This window comes from Elephas maximus, chromosome 5 (assembly GCF_024166365.1).
Source record: "Elephas maximus indicus isolate mEleMax1 chromosome 5, mEleMax1 primary haplotype, whole genome shotgun sequence".
NCBI classification, from domain to species: domain Eukaryota; kingdom Metazoa; phylum Chordata; class Mammalia; order Proboscidea; family Elephantidae; genus Elephas; species Elephas maximus.
Genome location: NC_064823.1, coordinates 35,080,030 through 35,097,713, shown reverse-complemented (window position 1 = coordinate 35,097,713; position 17,684 = coordinate 35,080,030). Strand labels below are relative to the sequence as shown.

The 17,684-nt window shown below is 35.2% G+C and overlaps 1 protein-coding gene across 1 annotated transcript in view; it reads right to left on the bottom strand.

Moving 5' to 3' along the window:
* LOC126076838 (bifunctional heparan sulfate N-deacetylase/N-sulfotransferase 4) overlaps positions 1 to 16,980 on the bottom strand; it is a 327,672-nt gene extending 310,692 nt beyond the window's left edge. The window contains exon 1 of the mRNA XM_049885462.1: positions 16,551 to 16,980. The gene's annotated coding sequence lies outside the window, so the exon portion shown is untranslated. The remainder of the gene's footprint in view (positions 1 to 16,550) is intronic.
* Between the last annotated feature and the right edge of the window lie 704 nt (positions 16,981 to 17,684).

The window sequence follows — 17,684 nt, the reverse complement described above, 5'->3', positions numbered from 1 at the left end:
TAAGACATAATATAAAATACAAACTATAATTGGATGTAAGCCTCAAGCTGATTAAAAATATGCAATCCAAAAAAATAGTTATTATGATTTAGTGAAAGTATTATATTCAAGGTATGTCTAAAAAAAAAGCTAAGGCCATTAAAATAAAAATCATAAAAATCTGTTGTGGAAAAAATGGCCATTGATCAAAGTTTACACAACCTTCACTGCCAACATTACGGACTGGGCAGTTCTTTAAGAACTTCTGCTACCAATGCCCGTGGAACATGGATGTAGCGAAGATACCCTCACCTAAAGACAAATTTGTTCTGGATCTGCTTCATCTCACTAAGTTCTAAATCAAAGTTTGCTGGAAGTATATTAGTTTAGAATCTTCTAGTTGGCCTCTAGCCCTCTGGTGGTAGCTATATTTTCTCTCACAGTTCTCGTACTATTTGGGTAGGAGGTTGGTTAGATATCCTTGTTTCACATTGCCTCTTCTACTCTCCCTCCCTAGTCCCTAAAAACTTGTACATTTTCATTGTATCAGACCATATCACCCACCTCTTCTCTTTATAGCAGTTATCAACTGACAGATGAGTTTGAGTTAGACTCCTTCACTTCTAGAAAACTTTAGCTTCTGGGTCACTCTCATCCTTTAAAAATGCACTCATGTAAATTTTTTTTTTTATATTGTTATCCATATAGATGATCCTTCCAAAACTACACTCTCAGATTTTTTTAATCATCTCTCTAATTTTCTTGTCCTTCTATTACTGCCACCCAGTCCCACAGTCATATGCTAGACCTTTTCATTACTAACAACTGAAACCCCTTCGTAGTATTAATTTCATAATCCTGCTATTCAATCACTATCTCCTATCTTTTTAACTCACTTCGTCTATTACCCCAACTTCAATAATATTTCAATCCCCTAGAATCTTGATGGAGTACCTAAGTGTCACAATGGTTTAAGTGGTGGACAACTAGCCAAAAGGTTGGTGGTTCAAACCAACTGAGAGATGCCTTGGAAGTAAGTCCTGGCAATCAGCTTCTGAAAGATCTTGAAAACCCTATAGAGCCATTCTGCTCTGCACACGGGGTTGCCATGAGTCAGAATCAACTCACGGGCAACTAACAGCAGCAAGAACCTTAAAGCTATTGATTTATTCACTTTTCACCGTCTGTCTTACAGCCTCACACCTCTCCTCACCCATTTTAAATTCCATAAACCATTATATTCATTTCATTTCATATATTTCCAAACCTCTTAACTCTCTTACTTATTGATGTACCCTTGTCTAAAAAACAACACTGTATAAATCACACATTCCACCAACTCTATGTCTACAACTCTGAAGCTATATAAAACTGGAGAAAAACACATTGCCAGAAATGACTGGTCTCCTTTAATTCATGATCAATAAGCTCAAGTACCCCTTAATGTTTCCTGGCAATTATGATGCATTTTCATAGCCCATTAATCATCTTCTCTCCTAGATGCCTGTTTCATACCTCTCCTCTCTTCAATCCTCTATTTCTTTTCTTTTCCTCATTCTCATTGATTTTGCCTTCTGTTTCGCAGAGAATATGAATATATATATATATGTGCATGTGTGTATATGTATGTGTGTATGTATGCAAGTATATGTGTATATAAGTGCATGTACATATATGCATGTATACACACACACATATATACACATTCTTTCTACGTATATAGTGAGAGAGACAGACACATGGGGTGTCTGCCATGTGTCAACTCGATTGTAGTTGTACTGATTATTATACTATCCACTGCCGTCGAGTGGACTCCGACTCATAGTGGCCCTATAGGACAGAGTAGAACTGCCTGATAGAGTTTCCAAGGAGATCCTGGTGGATTTGAACTGCTGACCTCTTGGTTAGCAGCTGTAGCACTTAACCACTATGCCACCAGGGTTTCCGATTATTTTACTATATAAATAATGTTATTTTTTTTCTTATCTGTTAGTCTTGAAGCAGAGATTTTATTCTGTTGTGTTCACTTCTATTCCCAGTATCTATGTCCCACCTTATAAGAGAGTAGTAGGACACTGAATTGAGAAGGTAGGCAGGGTAGAGAAGATAAGAAGATCTTGTGCAAAATGCCAGGAATTTTCAATTGCCTTAGGTATTGGGCAACTATTGATATACATTAATTGGAAGAATTATAGTGTAAATGTTGTCTTTTAAGAAGTTTACTCTGAAGAGAGTAAGGGGATGTTTTGGAGCCATGAGACAAGGATACCAGTTAAGAAACGATTACAATAGTCCAGATGAAGCCTTAAGGGAATAGAACTCGAGATTAAGAAGAGTAAGCAGTTTCATGGCATTTATATACAAAGCCCTGGCTCATGTAAATTTATAGGCCCATGCAGGTAGTACAGTTGAATGCATAAGAAGCACAGTTTGATAGCTGTATTTATTTAAAGAGAATTATTTTCTTTGGTTACATTTCCTAAATAGCATTAAAGAGATCTAATTCATTAAAAAAGAAAAAAATAACACTTCTAAAGTGTCTGTTTCTCTATTATTTGATGCTCCTGTACCTGTACCTCAGTGTTACTCTGGAAATCCTCACATGACCAAACTTCTGTCATTTGCTTCACTCTGTTTTTTCTCTCCTTCCTTGAAACCTCCTCTCTCTCAGGTCTGATTATATTTGTTGATTAACCTTACTCTTAGAAAGCAAGATGCTCTTTTCTTCAGGGGGAAATTAGAAGGGTGAATATAGGATTGTTTTACAATATTGAAGGAGGAAAGTTGTAGATATGAATTATTATTATGAGAATATGGTTATTTTTGTTTTGTCATATAAGAAATAAAATGTCATGACTTGATGATTGATTGCATGTTCGAAGGGAAAAAATGAATTACCCACAAACTTACGGCTTTCACAGTCATTCATTCAGTATTTATTGAATGTTTACCAAGTATTAGATGCACTATACATCAAATAATATTTCTGTTCTTCACAGCAATGGAAGTCCATTCAGTGACACGTTCAAGTAAAAATGCAGTGACAGTATAGCATGAGAAGTGTATGGAATCGTGTCCCCCAAATATGTACATCAGCTTGGCTAAGCCATGATTCTCACCACTGTGTGGTTGTTCACTCTTTTGTGATCTGACGTGATTATCCTATTATTTTATTTGTTGTAGAAACTAACTTCTATGACGTTAATGAGGCAGGATTAGAGGTAGTTATTTTAATGAGGCAGGGCTCACTCAATAGGATTAAGTTGTATCTTGAGTCAATTTTCTTTTGAGATATAAAACAGAGAATTGAGCAGAGAGGGGAGGGGCTTCATGCCACTGGGAATGGAGCGTTTCCTTTGGACCCTGGGTCCCTGTGCTGAGGAACTCCTAGACCAGGGGAAGATTGATGACAAGGACCTTCTCCCAGAGCCAAAAGAGAGAGAAATCCTTCCCCTGGAGCTGGAGGTGGTACCCTGAATTTGGACTTCTAGCCTCCTAAACAGTGAGAAAATAGATTTCTCTTTGTTAAAGTCATCCACTTGTTGTATTTCTTTTATAGCAGCACTAGATAACTAGGACAGGAAGGTATAGCATTCTATGGAAGTGGAGATTACTTGGGAAGAGAAAATGAGTAGAATGTAATCTATTGTTATTGAAATATCTACGAGATATTCAAAAGGAAATGTCTACTAGGACACCAGGCGGTTGAATATACAGGAATGAAATTTAAGATCTGTTTTGGGGTTGTAATTTAAGGAGTAGGAAAAGCTATAACATTGAGTGGCAGAGCTAAAGAACAGTGTATGCAGTAAAATGGTAGAAGCATATCATTAAAACCTTAACAAACAGCATTGAGTAAACTGTGCTTAGTGGTAGAGGGCCATGGGGCCCTGAAGTACAGGGACAAAATTGTGCCTGATCAAGCATTGAATGCAATTGATGAGTCCAGAAATACAACTGAAAATTGACTTTGAAATGCAACTAACTGAAAAGTGAATGTGTCAATTAAGAGAATACTGGTGACCTTAGAAACTAAGTCCAGTGATGTAGTGGAGGTAAACAAAAGATCAAAGTGAGTTGAGGAGAAAATGGATGGTGAAGAAGTTGAGAATAGCTTCAGATGAAAAAAAGGAAAGTTAATAAGAATACAGAACTTTTGCTGCCATGAGAAATATATGCTTATTAGCCAAGTGAGAGCTCTAAGTGCTGTGAGATTTCAAAGAAATGTACCATTTCTGTGGACAGAAGTCATCAGTAGCAGCTTGAAAGAGAGAAAGAAAGAGAGTGATGAAAATTGATCTAATTACTGATGAATGGGAGGGTTTGGATTTTGAGGAAGAAAGGAAAAAACCAAAACAAAACAAAAAAGCTGAAACAGAAGAGGAAACTGAGATAAAGATCCAGGACCTGGCAATGGAATGATGTGACCAATCTTTCCCTTAGAATTTCAATGCGATATTCATTTTATGTGCTTTTCTCTACACTAAGGTCAAATCAACTCATAGCCAGCAGTAACAAAGTGATTGCCATCAATTGATAATTGCTTTAGCTTAGCCCAATGATCATCCTTTACAAAACATTATTATATTTAGTATTGATCTGTACCCTCGTTACTTGTTTCAGCAGACAATCATGGACGCAGTTACCCATGAAGCAGAAAATGTTCACTTGGCCTTTGGATTCTTCCAGGCAAGGAAATTATAAAATATAGAGATGAATGAATGGGGCCAGAATGTAGAATTTACTTTTGACTTAAGCATGAATAAAGGAGAGAGAAAAATAACGTAGGTCAATTTCAAGAAATCAAAAAGGAATTTATGAAAATATAAATTGCAAAGGTAATCAAAACTGATATTAATTGCTTTTTAGTTATGTAAATTTAATGTGTTACTAATAGTATCACAATTATATTCACAAGTTACATTAATATCCAGAGTCTCTTAAATGCTACACTTTTATTGTTTTATTTATTCTCTTTCAGAATTTAGGGAAGCTATTTTTTTTTATCAGTTTATCAATATAAATGGAATTTGCCTGCATCAGAAGTAACAAGAGATTACTATCTCTTAAAATTCATTTCAACAATCGCTTCTCTGCTATTGACTTTCTTACCTAGAGACACCTAAAATAGTCAATACATAAATGGCCAGAGAAAATTTACATTGTTCTCGGGCAGTAAAACTGAAGTCTATTATCTAGTTTATAGGAAGCTCTGGTAAGATTAATTTTTTTTTCATTACATTATCTCAATATAAGAAAATTTTCTCTACAGCATTATATACTACTTACTTTGAGCAGCTTGTGATGGAAAATAAACTCTTTACCAATGAACTCTTTACCTTGTGTACAAACAGCTAAAAATTCCAATTATCAAAATTATTATTTAAAGAACTTGATGAATGAATGAATGGAGAATTTAATTTCAAAAAATTGAAGTGACCTATCCAATGTCATACAGCAAATATGAATCCATATTTCTGATTCTAAATCTCTTCCATTATCACTATTCTGCATTGTCACCTTAAATATAAAAAAAACAGAATTTTATTGCCATGCACAAGTTATTAAAAAAAAACTTTATCGAAATAGAAAATATTGTGATTTCTTTTGATTGTTGCTTTTCTAAATATAGATTTTATATATGCTATTGTGACTACTTATACATATCTACCTTTTATTTATTTCTCTTCAGAATATTCTTAATTTTACATGACATGAAATAGTTGGATAATTCTATACTAAAGGGACATAATGTTCCATTCAATTTTACTGAACATCTATGCCTGCTGTTTTTTATCTAATTGTTTTAGATTTTATGTTATTTTAAGCTTTTAGATGCTGAAAAATAAAATAATAGCTTTATATGCATATTTTATATATATATATATATATTCCAAATGACCATCAATCAGAAATAACATGTACAAAACCAAAAAAAAAAAAAAAGAATCCAAACTGGTTGCCATCCAGTCGATTCCAACTCAGCGACTTTACAGGACAGAGTAGAACTGCCCCATAGAGTTTTCAAGGAGCTCCTGGTGGGTTCGAACCGCTGACATTTTGGTTAGCAGCGGTAGCACTTAACCACTACGCCACCAGGATTTCCATAAAAAAAAAAAAAATGTATAGTTACATGTAAATACAGTATTTTTATGGAAATAACACTCGCCTTCTACTTTCCTTTGCCAACTACGCCTTCCCTCTGCAAGGTATTTTCATAAGCACTACTGTGCCAATTTTTTTTTTCACGTGTTGCTGTAAAAAAATTAGCATAGCATGCTTACAAAAATACCTCTTGGTGGGGAGGGCATGGCTGGCAAATAAATATAGAAGGGGTCATTATTTGTGCAGTGTGTAACTCATATAGAATTTGCTCCTCCCATCCAAAACTAATCCAGACTCTAAAGTTTGGAAAAGCATAATAAAACTCACAAGAAAGTGTTTGGGGGTGATTTCAAGCATTTTGCTACCGACAAGTAGAAATATTTCTTGAGTTGTTCCTATTTTAATACTTGATGATTAGAACTACTACAGAAGTTACTCAGCCCTGTTGGCGCTGAGGTTAGGTGCTTGGCTTCACCCCAAAAGCTGGCAGTTTGAACCCACCAGCTGTCCCGCGGGAGAAAGATGTGGTAGTCTATTCCATAAATATTACAGCCTTAGAAACTGTATGGGGACAGTTCTGACAGGGGCACTATGAGTCAAAATTGTTTTTTGGTTTAGACATCGTACCAGAGTAACTCACTCATCAAGCCCATTTGATAGAAAATACTGGGTGATTATGAAATGTAAAATATTTTATTGATCTCAAAGTATCTTTGGGAAAAAGGAATAGGAGGAATGAAAGCAGCCTTGCTTTACATGGAAACCATGAGAATAATTTAAAATATGCTGGAATATATGTAGCAGAATTTATGATATAAGTTATGTCTTTCTAGTCTCAGTCTGGGTCAGCATTAGTAACAAAGAACAGCTCAATCCGTTGTTTAGAAGGCTTCTGTGAAGGAACCTCTGCCTTGGTGGGGATAAATGGGGGCCATCACTGTGTGACTTTAAAGTGTGTGGACCTCTCTACCTTCCTTAAACCCAGCTCTAGCAATTGTTTAGAAGGCTGGTCAACAAAATTCAAGTAAACAACTCAGTAAAATTATGCAGCAGCAATGTATTTATTAGCTTCATGGTTTCCACATATAAAGCAAGAATTCTTTCGTTCCTCCTATATGTTTTTCCCTCAAATATATGCTGAAGATTAACAAAACGTATTATATTTTGTAAACTTCCAGTATTTTCTACCAAATAGGTTTACAAAGTGAATTACTTTGGTATAGTGCCTGATATCGTTTTAAAGTATTCATAAGTAACTTTTGTAATAATTCTAGGCAATACAGCAATATAAAGATACCACATGAAAATAAATATTAATTTCTTACTGGAAAAAAAAAAAAGCAAACTAAAAGCATTTGCCTTTTTTTTTGTTCTATCCAGCTCCTGTGTCTGAAGTTTTGCCTTTTTGCCTTCTCCCAGTCCCTTTTTGCTCCTTACCTCAACATGACAGAAAATCAAGATAAACTACGTTGTACCTTTTTCTGGCAGTTTTCTCCTCTGGTTTATGGTCTGCTTTCCTTCAGATTTTTGAGTGTGAATTAATTTTCAAAACTGTGATGAGTCAGATTAAAATGCTGATCAATGAGATTTGATCCTTTATATTAGATTTAATGTTACTTATATTCAAATATATATGATCAAAAATACAGTACAGACAGTGCAAAAAGGTGTTTCAGATCATTACCTCCAAGTGAAGGGAACTGGAAACAGTCAATACTCATCACTCAGAAAAAGCTACTCTAAATTGGTATAAAATGCTATGTTGCAGGCCAAGGTCAGAGTACTGATGCATGTAATCAGAACTTAATTCCATTAATTTAACACCTCTCATGTTTCCAACTTTATACTGGGAACTTTATATTTAGTGTCACATTTAGTCTTCCTGCAATTCTATGAAATAGGTATTACCACCCCAGTTTGAAAATCATGATTCCGAGGCCCAGAAGGGTTAATTAGCTTGTTCAAGTTTATATCACAAGTAAGGACAAAGCTAGAATTTGAACCTAAGTTTGGAGGAATCCAACATTATCCACATGCCTTCTACTATATCACAATACCAAACCCATTGCCTTCGAGTCTATTCTGACTCATAGCGACCCTACAGGACAGGGTAGAGCTGCCCCACAGTGTTTCCAAGGAGCACCTGGTAGATTTGAGCTGCCAACCTTTTGGTTAGCAGCTGTAGCTCTTAACCACTAGGCCACCAGGGCTTCCATCACAATACCATTTCATCTTTAAACCAAGCCGTGCCTGTTTCCATGACGGAGCTCTTCTTTCACAGGGTTTACACTTCACAATTATTCCAAATATTCTCTATACTCCTTAACATTTAGAAGCTAATAGAAGCCAGAAACATCTATTATTATTCATGTATCTAATCTGTAGATATTTTCATTCTTGGACAGGCTCAAAGCAGTAGTAAAGTCAATATATTTATTTATTTAAAAAAATTCTTTACTTCCTTGAGAAATTTATCATTTTATTTACTCTTAGAAATGGTACACCTTATGAAATGGTCTTTTTAGGTAAAATTTGCTTTTATCTTCTAGAGCACATCCTGATTAATATATTCTTGCTACATAATCTTACCAAATTGTTGTTTACTTGAATTTTGTTGGCCGATGTTCTAAACAACTGCTAGAGTAGGGTTTTAGGCGGGCAGAGCGGTCCCTCTAAAGCCTTTATCCACATGCCCTAAAGTCACACAGTGAAAAACACAAGAGACCTTGGTGGACCCCAGCTAGCTCCTACTCAAGACAGAAATTCCGTGCACACAACCCTTCTGGACAAGTAGCACTCCAATCAGCCTTAAATGTTTTGATTAACTGGAATCTCACTGACTTTTGCCAAGGTTTTTTTAAATTTTTTTTTCTCCTGCTAGTACATAGAGTCAATCTGCTAATATTTTTCACTTTATAGTTTGCTCATGTCACATAATATAAAACTAATTCCCTTTTCAGTAAAAGAAAAAAAAAATCCTCTGATATATAAACTATCCTGTTCCTCCGTAGTCTTTTTTTTTCTTTTAAATATCATTATTTCTTCCACTTTTGCTCATACTACATTCTTCCTGATGTCACCTTGCATTTTTCATTACTCAAACCCTTACTGACTGCCTACCATTGGTCAAGCACTTTGTAAGCACTCCTGCTGTCAAAGAGTTTTTGGTTTAATTGGGGCACTCGTACACATGCAATAATTACACCACAAGGTAGTATATACCATGATACAACTGTGAGAGGGTCTAGCACCGCCACCTCGTCCACCCTGGGGAGAAAGGAGGGTCAGAGAAGGCTGCTCTTAATGTGAGGGATTAACGCAAGACTGGCGAACAGTACAAATGGTGTCAGATCTTTGCTAAGTAGCATCACTGATCACTGTTTCTTTGACGCTCACACTATGATTCTATTTTTGTGTTAGCTGTATGATCCTTATCATATTCCATTGTAATTCTTAGCTAATTTTCAGAAGTAGGTTGCTAGACCTTTCTTAGTAGTGTGTCTTAGTCTGGAATCTTTGCTGAAACCTGTTCACCACGGGACCCTGCTGGTATTAGAAATATCAGCGGCACAGCTTCCAGCATCATAGCAACACAGAAGTCACCAAAGGGCAACAAACTGACAAATGGGGGTACAAGAAATACAAACAGATTGCTTCCTAGATGAGAAGATGTTGAGACTTCATCAACTTACCTACTTTGGACATGTCATCAGGAAAGACAAATAGCTAGAAAAGGGCATCATGTTTGGTAAATTACAGGGTCGACAAAAATGGGGGAAACCTTCAGTGAAATGGATTGACACAATAGCGACAACAATGGATGTTTTGTTCTGTTATACATACGGTTGCTATGAGTGAAAACCAACTCTGTGGCAACTAACAACATCATCCTTATCATGCTTATGGTTCATGTTGACATTGAAGTACTTTTATAATCAGTAAGATTTAAAAAACAATAAATTCAAGAATTACATTTATTTCCTTATAATTCCATTATGTTTTAAGTCCACTGTTCCAGACAACTTAATGATTTCCTTTTTTTTTTTTTTTAATATTGTTTATTAAACCTAACAATTCATGTGAATGAGATACGGGGACCATCTCTTCTGCCACTTAGCCTCAGTGATAACATTGACTTTCAGGATACAGAAAAAAATACAATAACCTGAGATGATTTACTTACATACTACTTTTTACATATTTTAAAACTATAAAAAGTACAAGTAAAAGACATTTTCTAAAACTGGTTGATCTTTCTCCTTCCCAGAGAAAGTAATGCTAACCAGTGTGCCATAGTCTAAACCCTACCAAACCAGTTCACAGGACTGAGGAGAATAATCAAAACGCAGAGTGAAAATTCAGATCGTCAACTTGTGTATTGTTAGATATTGCTACTGCGAGTCACATTTTTCTACCAGATGAAGTCATAAAGCTGCTTATCATGACATGTAAAGTTTAAATAGATTTTCTAAGTGTTGATTTATCAGAAATGTATTTCCTGACCACTCCTAAAACTTTCACTAGTACTCTTTAATCCACTTCCATGATTTATTCATCTTCGTAATACTTTTAGGCTCTGTCATAAAGCCTTTATTTGTTTACTGTCTGTTTTCTCCCACCAGAATATAAGACTCCTGCAAGTTGTTGTGCTCATCCTAATGCCTTAAACAATGTCTGACATGTAATAAAAATAATAATGTTTATTACCACTAACATTATGAACATTGCTGAGAAAAAAAAAAATTTTTTTTCTGTGTTTAAAGTGCTTATTTGAAATACGTCCAGATAAAGAAAAAGGGTGCCTTAAGAACTAAATTGATTTCAACTTGCATTGACCAATTCGTGCACAGTTTTTGTGGTTGTAAAGAAAATGTTCTATTGCAAAGAAAGCAGCTTCCTAAACTGAGATGTCAGGAACCATACTATCTTCAATGAATTAATGTGCAATCTTGCAATGACTGCCTGTATTTTACTTATTATAGGATGTGAAATTTCAATTGGATTAATATAACTGTTAGCGGAAAACTGGGTGGAGAAACAACTGAAATTTGACTTCAGATTCTAATTATTCACTTGCACTTTAGATTAATGAATAGAATTAGGACTTTTATATGCTCACACGGGAGCACATGCATCTCTGCATCTGTTCCCTTCTCTTGTATTAAATGTTAGTGTTGCTAGATTTATTTCTGAGGTTTAAATGATTCTTATGTAGGCGTGAAAGACCATGCGGTACATCGAAGGGAACACTTTTGAGATCTCTGATGAAAGATGACAAATTCTGTGGCTCAGCAGCCTAGAATTGAGTTTCTGATGGAAGAATGATGTCAAGCCAAAGCATCTTAATGTGCAAAAGAGCCTTTCCTTATCTCTTTTTTTCCATTAGCATGGTAGTCAACCTCTGGCTGCATATGAAAGTTACTATGTTTAAACTACTAAATATAAAAATGATTTATGGGTGACACTAGTATAATGGTTATTTACATTTTATTATTATTATTTTTACCATCAAGAGGCATTTTCCCCATGTATATGATGTAACTGACAATGAAAGAAGTATATGGGAAGGGATTAAAGGACCCCACTTAAAAATTCAGTAAATGAAATGGAAATTCATAGGTGGGAGAATGGCCAATATTTTAAAGTTGATATGAATGAATTTCCACTCCCTATCCCCCTCTTAACTTTCTTTTGTTGTTTAGTGTCCTTTACCTACTTTTCCTATGTAGTTTTTCCACACTGAAATCCTCTGTTCAAATCTAGCCATTAGATTAATAATCGTTGCTATACACTAGGCATGAGTTGTTTGCTCCCCACCTGAGCAAAAGACGGGTTAAATTGAAGTGGCAAAAATAAAGACACAATAGGAAGGAGGGAAGGAAGAATAAAGAGGGAAGAAATGAGGAAGGAAGGGAAGGAGGGAGGGAAGAAGGAAGGAAGAAAAGACGGATGGATTGAGGAAGGAAGGAGAGAGGGAGGGAAAAAAGAAAGGATTGAGGTAGGAACTGAAGGAAAAGGAAGGGAAAAGAGAGAATGGGAAAGTAAGGGACAGGAGAAGGAAAAAGATAGTTCGAAAGAGAAGAAAAAAAAGGAGGAAATAACGAGAGATTAATGGAGCAATTGGACATTATCTTGTTGCTTGAACATACTGAACCTGGCCAGCATACTCTCAACTTTCCACGAGGTTGAAGATATATCCCATTTAAGACTTTTAATGAAGAGGTCAAATGTTTTAGGTAAATCACAGCACAAGTTCAACAGATAGTAGAGTATTAAAAATGGGAAAGTCTTTTTATTAAAAAAAAAAAAAAAAAGGAACTGTGGGTGTATGTGTATGTGTTAGCCTGCTAAAAACTTGGTCTCTTTATTAAGCTCTTCAAATATTTAAAACAGTAAAGTCTAAGAAATGACAATTTCTGTTTGGTACAGAAATCTCAGTTCTACATCTTAATAGAGTAATCATTTTTATTTTCCAAATACCCTGAGTAAAATATCAAAATATGCTCTGAAGCATTCAAACATAGTGTCTGTTAACCATTTGTTTTATTTTCAGAAGGTCCTCTGGTGGTGTAGTGGTTAAGCTCTCAGCTGTTAACCAATAGCTTGGTGGTTTGAACTCACCAGCCGCTAAGGGGAGATAGGTGTGGCAGTCTGCTTCCATAAAGATTACACCCTTGGAAACCCTATGGGACAGTTCTACTCTGTCCCATAGACTCGCTATGAGTCGATGGCAATGGGTTTAATTATGGTTGGCTTATTCTCAGGTACTTCTTTGCTTCAATTAATTAATCATAATTGTTCACTTAGTTTTAATGAAGCATGTAAAGTTTTTCTCTTGATAAAAATATTTCTGAGGTATATATTTACCTTAATGAGTCACTTGAAAAGCCATTATTTCGTTGATCATATACAGGTTGTTTTGCTATAGCCTTTTTCATGGCCTAAATTATCTGGACACTCACATATGTAAAGAAATTGCAAGAAGGCAATGAAATAAATACATCAAGTTAAACCAGCAAACATTTTCACCAGTAGGAATGGAGACGAGTTACTCTTCCCATTTTTCTGACTCTGTTTCTCCTGAAATACCCATAGTCATATCTGAGTTTGTAATGCATTTTCAGATTATTCTGGGTTTGGGGGAAATCTGTTATCAATTCAGTATTATTTCTAAAAGAAATTTCAGATTTGCCAACTCTGGAAGGTGATAGCCTTCCTTAGAAAACAGATGAAGAAAGCACAGAAATAGGACTGTATGTTTAGAGTTCTACATTATAACTGACACCTCTAACTTTTGAAGTTTGCTGAAAATAACTAAAAAAAGAGTGCACTTAACACTCTCTCTAACAGCATAGCTGAAAGTTTCCTGAGTGTTAAAGAAAAGGATGGCTAAATGTTATTCCATGGTGGCTGAAGGCAGGAGCATTGGGTCTGACACCTGAACCATTTCTCTCACTTCATCAGCTTAAAATAAACCAACAGACAGCATAGTTTCTCTTTTTCCTAGTTATTTGGAATACATAATAGCTGACAATTTACATTCTCTTCTGTTGTCTAGCTTCAAAAATTATATACTACAAACAGTGTTTAGTATTTCTGTTCCAACTACGAATCTTACTAGGCCATTTACTTTAATTAAACCTTCATATTTCTTTCTTTTGGCAAGTATCCATGCCTGGCATTTCTGATCTTTATGCCATCTCCAAGATGATGGTTAGACGATGCATCTTACCTTTATTTATTCTTCTGCTCCTCACTATATACTGAATTTTATAGGAGTTTCTGCTAGGCTTGTTTTATATATATATATATATATTTTTTTATTAGAGTAACATTTAATAAAGAAGCAATTTTGTTACTTTAGAATTTATCTCTGTCTAGAGAATAAATTCCTTTAAATATCCCACAGCCTTTGCTGGAGGAAAAAGTAGCACTTCAGGTTAGACTTCAAACATAATGCATTATCAATGAATTTCAGCCCAGAAAGAATTAGCCTTCTGGGTGCACAGCTTCTCAATTCTGGCTTCCAGCCAAGGATGATATCCTAGCTTTATTTTATAAGTTTCTCCAGCTGCTTCCCAAATCTGGGGAGGTGGCACCAGCCAGAATCTTCCACTTTGAACACAGTATGCTAAACACTTCTCTGTTCTTCTTTCTGAGTAGTTGCTACTAAGTGAAACACAGAAAGTTTCATTTTTGGGTTTGAATCTCAGTGGCACCTTTCCCACTGAACCAGAATGTGCAAGTGGAGCATGTAAACATTAAACCTATTGGGGACAAATATTTTGCTGGGTTAGAAACATTTATTTAGCATCTTTAAGGAGTAGTGTTAATGTTGAGATTGAATTAAGAAGCTGAATTTATTTTAAATACCATTACAGAATGCCTTTTGGGTGAGGATAAGAAATGATGGATAAAAGTTAATAATACTCAGATGAAAATTAAAATATTTATAATATACAGAAAATTGACATTGTGACTTTACATATTTATATATAAGACACATTTTACATCTTTTGGTGTTTAAGGGAAAACATGTAAAAGGGCACATTTCTCAGATAATAACTCCAACTGGCAGAACACAAAATGTTATCTGTATATGTTTGCAATTTTATTAAAAGGAAAATAAATACTAATATTCTCACAATGTTTCACCTTTCTTTTATTAAGAATAATGCCTGAGTTTCTAAATTGTATCTATAGTTCTCTTTTAAGGTTATATTCATGTTATAGGAATAAGTCATACATATTACATTTTTAAAAGGGATTTCCAAGCATCGATCATAGTGGTGACCGATTGCCATTAAGATAGATTTTAAAAAGGCTATTCTCCATAGTTCAATTTCCAAAAAGTCTGCCCCATTAGCTTATTGTGAGACTTCTATCAATGTAAGTGCTGTGTGAAATTGATCATTATAAGGCAAATACTCACAGGATTTCATACTAAATATGTTAACAATCATAACAATCATAGCAGGTATGAAATTTCCATTTGTATATTGAGGAAATGTAAATTGCAAGTATATTTAATTTAGCTTATTATTCAATTCTTTTATCAATTCTAGTTGAAGACTTAGACTATTGTAGTCAGTAGCTTTTATATTCTGTATATACACTGACTTCACAAAAAATACCTTACCAATGTGGCATCTACTTGACATCTGGACTTAGTTAACTGGCATACTCTTAAAAGAAGAAATTGAAATTATTCTTTTATATGAAAAAGCAACTTTTTAGCATTTATTGGGAAAATCACTGTCTCTTAGTTTGGGGGGAAAAATGAATCAATTGCAGTAACCACAGTCTTTACCAATTTCCTTTTGTGGCAGGAAACTCACAGGCTATTACCCACTAAGTTGGTGAGAAAGTGGAGAACTCAAAATTGCTCTAAGAGCTAATCAAACACTTCCATATCTTTGTATACCATTTACTTTAAAACATTTTTATGACCTTTGGGCTCACGAAAAGTATTCTGATAGAAGGCACCTTGAAAGCAAGTGAAGATGAGTTTGAAGATGACATGATAGTGTATAAGCTACTGAAACTTTTTTGACTTATATTAGGACTCACAGTATAACCTATCGTCACCAACAAAACACATTACCCCTTGAAAACACTATGAAACCTGCACTATTTTGTTAACTGGGATACATAAAAGGAAAATACAAGTTTAAGAGTACAGTTTTATTTAGCTTGCTCTAATAGAGATATTGGAAGGGATGAGTAAAATCATATTTAAATAATATTTCTTTCTTGCCAACTCATTTTGTGCGTAAGGGGTTTGAGCCTTGCTTTACAGGTATACCAAAAAAAGCTGTGTTTGTCCCACTGGGAATCTATGCTTCTGGCATAAGACGTATATTGTTCTAAGAATTTTTCTTCCTAATAGGAGCTACGAGATAAGCATTTATTTCCTTATAAGCAATTTATGACTGTATCACACAATTTCAAATGTCTGTGACAGATGTTTCTCTAAAGCAGACCCTTAGAACAGAGCATGTCTATAAATCTCAGGTCCCAAGCAGAGGAGTTCCTCGGGTAATTTAAATGCCATGTTATAAGTAACTCTTCTCCGGGAAACATTTGCAATGCCACAGCTTGTATTGGAGGCTAAGTTTGTAGAATTGGAGATTCCGATATGAAAAGGCTAACATTGTTATCAAACGAGGTGTTTTTTTGCTCAGATGTTTTGACAACTATTAAAAATATCTCAAATTCTTTCTGTTTTTTAAACAAGACTGTCTTTTCTATTTATAGTGCAAACATAACTTCAACAAAGCGCAATGACAGGTAAACACACACATGCTGAAAAGGGAGACTGCATTTTGGTTTAAAAATATCATCTGCTTCTACATAAATCTTTCCACAAATAAAACTTTATTGTGTTCGACTTGTTTACATAGCTAAACAACATATATCCATTTATTGTGCACACCTCGGTTCCAGCAAATTAAGCAGTAACTTACCTAGAGAAGCGTTTCAATATATATTTTTTTCTTTTCCTAACTTGAATTTATCCCGAGTTAGAAAATGAGATATCCAGTATTCGGATTCACTTGGCTCCAGGTTAATTAGAAGGAGCTTTCAGTTCATACAATCTGCCTCAACAATATTCCGTGAGCACTCTTTAGCTCCAGTCCTAGTATCTGAACTCTTCCAGCAGAGTCGCTTTTTATTTATACACACATTGTCCTTTTCAAAACAAGCAGCCAGCTGGAATGATTCAAACCTCTGTTCAGCACACCGTTAAAATGCAGCTTCCTTCTTGGACACGAGAATTACACCAGGGAGCAGACCGAGTACAGCCAAAAGGCTATGAGAACTATTTAATCACCGGAATACCAGCTGCTCCTGCTCTGCTGTTGCTACTGCTGCTGTGGCTCTTGTTTAGCTGTAGTCAGTCTTTCCCTCCCTCCCTCTCTCTCACATATCTCCAGAACTATGAAGGCAGCTTTGCCGGATTATGATTGGCAGAAACAGCCAATTCCTTCAGCTAATCATCCTCAAGACTTTCAAGGACCAGGAGCTGTTGTGATGTCATCCAGACAGTGGGATGTTACACATGAATACATTCCAATAGAAGCTAATTCAGCCATCAGCTGCATTCCTCTCACACCGCCCTGATTGATTAGATGCTCCTTGAGGATTTGCATAATTTTCATTGTAGAGTTGGACTAAAAATTTCCTGTGAAATTCTAGAGTAAAACTCCACTTTGCAGAAAGGACAGTATACCAAAAGATTCTACTGGGGTTAAAAAAAAAAAAAAGAAAGAAAGAAGAGAAAAGTTTAAGACAGGCTTTGTAAATATGTATTAGTCAAATACATGAATTAAGAACTCAACAAAAGCCGGCAAGAAGCAACAGGAAACTCAGAGACATGTTAGTGAGCTACACACTACTAAAATTAAAGACAATAGTTTAGATATTTATTTAGATAGACTTAGAGAATATTTCTAACAAAGATTTGAGAACAGAAAGCAGCTTTTTTGATACATGTGTACACACACATCTTTTTCTTCATTAATTGAGGAAAATTACTGAATTGTGCAGAAAAATTCTCTTCTAATCCCGGAACTGACAGTAATATTTATCTCCATGCT